At 36.2% G+C, this 7,829-nt stretch overlaps 1 long non-coding RNA gene across 3 annotated transcripts; it reads right to left on the minus strand.

The window, feature by feature from the left end:
• Positions 1 to 3,098: 3,098 nt before the first annotated feature.
• On the minus strand, positions 3,099 to 6,133 carry LOC122277629. Of its 3 annotated transcripts, XR_006229046.1 has the most exons (4): positions 5,412 to 6,124; positions 5,124 to 5,238; positions 4,273 to 4,321; positions 3,099 to 3,528 (listed from the first exon to the last, which is right to left on the minus strand). It is a non-coding gene; the product is annotated as an uncharacterized LOC122277629 (long non-coding RNA). The 3 variants fall into 3 exon arrangements; XR_006229047.1 differs by having other exon boundaries at positions 4,273 to 5,230; positions 5,412 to 6,133; XR_006229045.1 differs by having other exon boundaries at positions 4,273 to 5,238; positions 5,412 to 6,132.
• Positions 6,134 to 7,829: the final 1,696 nt, after the last annotated feature.

Consider the following 7,829-nt stretch of genomic DNA (forward strand, 5'->3'; position numbering starts at 1 on the left):
AATGCTTTTTCTTTTGATTGAGAGAGAGAGAGAGGGAGAGAGAGGGAGAGAGAGAGAGAGAGAGAGAGAGAGAGAGAGAGAGAGAGAGAGAGAGAGAGAGAGAGAGAGAGAAAGAGAGAAAGAGAGAAGCGAATCAGGTGTGTGATATGAGTTGTCTAGAAGCGAGGGGTGTGTCTTTGTGAGTGTGTGCAGAAACTGAGAGGGATGTGGGTGGGGAACTAAGTCTGAGATTGTAAGTTGGTCTGACTGAGTGGACTCACTGGGGGCTTGGACACGCTCCACCCTGCCTCAGTGCCTCTCCCTAAATCTTTACTCATTACAGCTTAAACATGGAGAGGGTGAGCCCCAAATTGGCAGAGAGAATTAAGACTCCCTAAATGGATGTGTTTATGCTGATTTGATTTTAGACCTTTCACTCTCTGATTTCTAATCTGAGTGTGGCTACCTATATCTTCTTTTTTGATAGTCTATTGGTCTATCAAGAGGTGCTCCTTAGAATTCCATGAATTTTTTTTTTGCCAGTGGTTCCAAGTGAGTTTACTGAACTTAATTGATTTTTTAGAGAAATCTTCCTCACAAGTGACATGATTTCCTGCATTTTACTATCCATGTTATATTTTGTGCATAGTTTGTGGGAAAATTATTAACCATTATATGGTGGAAACTTGAAAGTTAGCCATAGAATGAAACTGAATGGAGCCATGAGGATCTGCAAAATGCCTTGTAGAAGTTTTGAGTCGTGCATTTTGTTGTTAATACGAAGTGGTTGATCTTATGATAACCAAGTAAGAGAAATATGCGAATCTGATAGAGATTCATCACATAATCTTTTTGATTTTAAATAGGATTCTCACAATGAATGACATGAGCAGTGAACACAAGCATATATGGTTAAGGAATGGTGAACATTATGATAACCAAGATGCTTAAGAAAATAAGAAATAAGCAGTGTAGGTTTTTATGCATGTAAGAAAAAGAGCTGCCCATATACCTATTAATATGAAGTGAATTTTAAAATGAATTTGGAATATAAATATCTTGGTGTTATGTTTTTCATTTGTTATAGCTGAATTGTATTTCCCATGCAGTGTTGATGGCCTTAAAAATATCCTGGTTTCAAGTAGTTTATTTGTATAAGATCTAAAGGATACTCTGCAGAAACTTTCTTCATCATTAGAGCCTATTCTCTGGAGAGTAGTAAGATTAATTAGGTTTCTAACCAATCTTTTTCCCCTCTCCACTGAAGATTTAAGAAAAGTTTATGTCCATGTTTCAGCATGAAGTGATTAATTTAATTTAGTATTTTTGCATGGGCTGTTGGTTGTCTTTGTAAACTGTACCTGCATTTTATGTAGGTACATCAATTTTCTTATTTGCATTCCTTAAAGAAAATTGTATACACTCATTTTTTCTTCAGATTTTCATCCTAGGAGAAAGAAGATCAGCTGGAAATCTTATTATTTTGTCACTCATGTTTCATCTATTAAAATTAGTCACATTAAATGTGTTCATGAGGACGGTTGTATAATCTGAGAATTGCACCGTTCCATTTAAGCATTAGATCTACATAAATTTCCTGTTTTATATATTGCTGATTTTTTTGTGCTTCGAGTTTAAATCCGAAGGAAGCCATTCTCTGTTTCAGTGTCTATTAAATTTAAATAAAGTGTGTTTGAAAGATGCTCACGAATCTAACTATTTCCATAATTACATAATCAAGTTGATGTAAATATGTCCTACCCTCAACCGAGTAATCCGGATGACTTTAATCGAGTTGAAGAGCCATTCCAAGTATTACTTACCCTAAATTCCTAAATTTTTAGCCAATACCCAACAAATTTCAGAATTAATCTTGGATGAAGTCATGTTTCCAAACTAACACCCATAATTTTTTTTTGCATTGAAAAACTATGCAGTACCCTTCGTCGGGCAATCCATATGCTTCTTTGCAAGAATTTCCCAAATGCCCAGAGTTCTCAGAAAATGTTGGTTGTACATTTGATGATGCTGCTGATGGTATTTAAGTTCTGTATGCTTTCACTTTAATGATGCTCTCATTGAATTCAGTCTAATCCATCCCGCTGCTTTCATCTTTAGAAATGTACTTCGACATAGATGAAGACTTAGAGGGTAGCACTGTTGTCTCGGATGATGAGGTACGGGTTGATGCTCCAAGATCTGGGATGGAATTTGAGAGTGTAAAAGAGCTTTTGGGGTACTATAAGAAATATGCTAAGCAAGAGGGGTTTGGTGTAAGGATACAGAGGACGAAGAGAGATGATGAACTTAGGTGTCCTATTCACATGGAATTCAGTTTATCCCCATAAAGGATCCCATGCAGGCTAATATAATCTAAAGTTAAATAATACTTCGATTGGATTCACTTGATTAATTTCAGGTGGTTTTATTGACTTTTATAAATGGTAAGTACTATTGAACTCGCATGAATGCCTGTTTTTTCCCATTCGATAACAGTGATATACAAAGGAAGCAGACTGAAATTAATCATATTGCTTTGATGTGACTGTGCAGCTTCACTTTATATGAAGAAGGTACAAACATGCTGAAATGTTGAGCTTCGGCTGGAAGTGCTGGATTGATGAGCTTTGGCATACCCATGTTATAATTGGATGGATTTTTTTTGCTGTGTAATGTTCAGAAGGCATTGTCAATGATGGTTCAAATTGTTTACATTTGACAAGAGTTTTAACCGCTTGGCTGTTCGGTTGGAAGATGCAAGGCAACATGCAAAGGAGCTTTTTGTGGATTAAAATTTCAGTTTATCATATTGTAGCAGTGAATGTGGTTGCAAACATAGTATGCACATTTTTGTATTCACGTTGAATTTAATAGAACTTCGGCTGATTGTATGCACATATCTCTAATGAGTGTGGGCTGTTGTCTCTTTAGAAATGTCATCGTGATGCTTATGTAATACCACAATTTTCAAGAAATTAATGCAATAAAACGGTTCTGTATAACCACTACTATGTTATATTCTTGTTTAAATTCCAGAAATAGATAAAGTTTGTCAAATATGAACACAAGCATATCTGTATCATTGCTAATTGATAGGTGCTGGAAGCTTACACAGGAAGTGCATGGATGCTACAAAATTACAATTATGTTCACACAAGGCATAATCACAGTTAACACACGGGTAACAACCATATTACAAATTCTCCTTGGTTGTACATCATAACCAAAACATACCATTGACATAAATTTACATGTGGGGAACCATATGAAAACGATGTACTTCATACGTGACAGTTATCATACAAATTATCCGAACCAAGTTAAAATTATTACAATTGTGAGAACTCAAAACAAACACAATAATTTCCTATTTTCTTTTTTAAGAGTTCTCTCTCTCTCATTTACTTTATCTTCCCTTTTCTGCACTTGGCACTCGCGCAACAAGACCTCATCCCACATACTCCAAACTTTATTCTCTCTAGTCTGAATGTTTTGATCTAGCAAATGATATATATCCGTCCAAACGAAGAATTCACACCGTGCATCTCCCTGCACAAAGTTCAAACTCCCAGTTAACATGGGTGACCAAATAGACTCGAACATGTTCATATTAACATGCAAATATGACTATTGTATAGTTGATTTACTGTATCATACTTTGGGCAAACAAAAAATTTTCTTCCAGGATTAGACTTAGTGCAGGATGTCTTAAGTTGTGTTTTCAAGCCACACCAACAAGTTGGTGATTCCATCACAAAATCACCAAATGAAGATGATGATTGGGATGATGCCATGATGTAAGATTCTGAAAATCGAATGACAAGTACAAACAGTTTATCTATGTAATTGTAAGAATCAACGTACATAGTAATAGACCGCTTAAGTATGACTGTGCAATAAAGACTACGAGAAATTTTTTTTAATAATTGGCATGTACAGGAAGGAAATACCAGCATCTTTAATCATGGTCTATGAAGATTAACCCATTCAAAAACACGTGAAACATGCATCATGTGACTGGTAAAACCAAATAAATAGACTTCAACCACTGCACCAAATATTATCTGCCAGCCCTTACACAATGCTCCAGTTCATTCATTTACAACTAATATATATATGGTTAAAATGTGAAAAAAATACAATGCTACTTCAATACCTACAAACAATGAACCAGGATCCCTAATATGAGATACACAAGCTGTTTCTACTCTTGCTTATGGCCATTTTTCTTAGATAGATATTTTAGATACAAATATAACGAAGACTTTGTGAATTTTAAGCCAAGGGACTTACTATGTTTTTTAAGCCTTTTCTTTTGTTCCTGTAAAGCAGAAGAAGCACTCTGCAGCATGCGATGTACAGCAAGTCATAAAGCATGTCCATTAGTTTCAGGAAAAATCTTGATCCAAGCGATGTACAGGCCTGTCTTATATGTCAAGTATTTTGTTCATGACTTGCTTTTAACCAACAACATCATGTTAAAAACAGATAAACTAACTAAAAGCTTTCCCCCAATTAACATTTCATATTTGGCCTTTTGGATACAAGTTATTATATTTAATGAATAAATATTTCTCACGAATAAATATTTAGAAGGGATGAAATGTGTTGGACACGTGAGAGATGACAGGTATTAAGTGACTGGATTACCAACAAGCAAGTGTGACTGTGCAACTTCGGATCTCCTAAGAATTTGCACAGAACGCAAGCCAGACCCAAAAAATCTATACTACTACCTTAAATTGCCTTAACCAATTTAAAAAGAATACCAACAACACATGCATACCCTTATATGGTTAATTAAAGTTGTATATGTTTTCAAAGAACCCCACATCGACCAAAGTTGTTTTACAATATTAAACATCCTTATCTCGTAAAGCCATACATGAAAGATGCTCATGATTCGTCACATGCAGCAAGTGTCATCTACCAAATTATTTTCATGATTAGTTTTCATGATTATTTGTTTGTTTTACTTTTAAAACCAAAACTACAAGTTTGCCACTTCTTTTTTGTTTTAGTCCACCAGAATGAACAAACTAATAATCCTGTGAAAATTTTAACATAGAACTTCCATAACTATTATCTTCAGCAAATGATACAATGATCTCATAAAAAAGAGTCTTAAGGAAAAGGCAGAGTACCAGAACTCCTTACTCAACTCTGCAAGCAAGGAACAAGTTTATGAACGGAACGGTTGTCAACGTCGAAGGTCCTTTTACGCTTTCTTTTCCATGGTTTGTTCCATCTTCTGTTCGACTTCAAAATGTAAATACACAAGGGTTTTTGAAAGTGAGGTCGTCAAGCCACTAAACAAGGTTTTTGGTCCATGCCCTAGGTCTTTCGAAAGCCATCTCACAATACCCAAAATACACAATACAAACACAAGAGGAACGAAATCATTTGGAAGGAAAACTAGGTACAACATTTACCTACGTCGCTGAGCAAGCGGTGGTGAAACAGAGGAACGTCGAAGGCCTTTCGGTGTTATTCTGGTTTGCTGGTTGCAACAAACAACTCGAGGAGTGGGCGGCGCTGTGCAGAGGGAGGCACTTCTCTCGCTGGACAAAGCGACGGCCTCGCGACTCTTGACTGACACCGGGAGGTGATGCGACGTAGGGAGAAAGTATTATGCGGGACAGATTCGAATGGGGGTGGGGGGTACGACGATATCCTGGGCTACGGGGTTAGGGGTGGGGGTGGGCGATAGGGATGGGATGGGGGGGAAGGATTGCTGGGCAAGTTTGGAGATTTGGGCATGGGGGAGAGGAGAGATTCCGAGAGGCTGATTTGATTTGAAATTCGGGAAACTTGTGAGAGGGAACGTGGAGGGAGGCCGTGTCGCTCAGGGACAGAAATGGAATTTTACCCCGACGCCATGTATGGTGTGTTCCGGCTGAGCCAAATAGTGGCTGATGCCAAGAATTATTCTTTCTGAAGATTGTTTCAGAATCTGATGGGGAGAGCGAACTTCCTCATTTGCGAAACGCTAAAGATGGGGTTCCGGACTCTGAAATTGGAAAAAAGGAGGTGAGTACGGGTTGTCTTTTAAGAAGTTCTACTATGGCTTTGAGTAGGCCCTCTCGGCTGGATTTATGATAGAAAAAATATATTGTTTTGGAATGTTTGAGGTCTAGGCACCTCGAAACTAATACTTCATGTAACAACCTTGCTCTAGGATGAGTGGAATCACTACATAACCTGTTCTATTTTTTTTTTTTTTCTTTTCTAGTAATATGCAATAAGCATGAACATATCAAACGTGTACTCTAAATTTCTAATTTAATAAAGGGCATCCTATTCAAACATTCATCCATAAACATAACGAATCATCCATGTAAGGTCAAACCAACAGGGAAGACACTAAGCGTCTGCCTCTCCCTCTGTATTAATGCTCAGCTCCCCAGCCTCTTCATCATTACCTATACATTTAAAATATAAACACAAAGTGAGTCGAATACATAGTAAGCAGTACACCATGTTGTTAACGTAATAATCTTCTATTCTTTTTCTTTCAAAAACATGCATACATAAACATTTGCTAATTTGACAATGCTTTCATGCGTAAACAGTTTAAGGAATAAGCAATATTTTCATGCATAAACATTTTAAGAAATAACTATGCTTTCGTGTTTCACTTTCCTTTAGCCGGTACACACTATTACACCCTGTGTGTGAGGGTTAGCGGTCTTCCTCTGGACCTGGACTCCACCCATGGCCACAGGTTGAGAATTCCTTTCATTCAGGGGGCAGCATTGGGTGTACTACCAGTACTACTTACCCAACATTACAATCTACTCATTCCTTTGGTAACCTTTCATTCATTTATATGGTTGTTACATATTTTCATACATTTAAGCATTCATTCATTCAGTCTTTTCTTCAGTTTTAGTCCTTTCTTTCATTCTTTTATTCATAAGTCTGTTCATTCATAAACATCATTAAAAAACATGTATCCTTTAAAATGTCTTTTGTTTAAAATGTCTGTTTATGGCATCCTTTAAAACATCAGTTCATAGGAACATTTAAAACACTTTCTTCGCGTCATATCAATTCATGGCATCATTTAAAACATTATTTCATAGAGACATTTTAAAACACTTTCTTCGTGTCGTTTAAAGCATAATACATAAGCATCAACATTTCTTTTCATGAAAATAAAGACAATAGATACTACTTATAGTCATCCATCACATGTATATACTTACATACTTAGGGTGCATAAACAGGGGCTAACAAGAAGGGCCATTACATACTTTATACCTTTGAACATCGTACATAGCCTACTTTCATAAATCATTTCATTTCATTTCATAAATCATCATAAAGAAAACATTTTTAGTTATATCATTTAGAAAAAAAAAAAAAAACTCTATAAAAGTATGAACATAATACCTACATTAACTCTTTTCTTTAGAAGAACATTTGGAATAAGAGAGGGACATCCTTTCATGAAGAGAACTTGGTGTAAGAAGCACAGTCATAACGACTTACCTCAATGCACCTCGGTACTTCCAACTTCACAATAGGTCCTGTTCCAATAAATAGCATAAGTGTGGTAATATTCATTCAATATCCTTTAGCCCTCCCTTCTAAATGAGAAAGCCAGGACATTATAACTTAACATTCCTTTTTACACTTAGCCTTAACCTAACAACTACTTCTCGCCTTAGCTTTCAGGTTTAATATAATTAATACTAAAGTATGCTAGCTGTCTATGAAAGGGCCAATTGGGTATTTTACATGGAAAGGTAGTTGAAAGCTTATAGGTTTAACAAGGTTTATTTGATTTAAGCTTACTTTGGAATTAATGAAAATTAAAGCTCAAATCTGGAAATTGCTAACTGATG

This window comes from Carya illinoinensis, chromosome 9, assembly GCF_018687715.1.
Source record: "Carya illinoinensis cultivar Pawnee chromosome 9, C.illinoinensisPawnee_v1, whole genome shotgun sequence".
NCBI classification, from domain to species: Eukaryota; Viridiplantae; Streptophyta; class Magnoliopsida; order Fagales; family Juglandaceae; genus Carya; species Carya illinoinensis.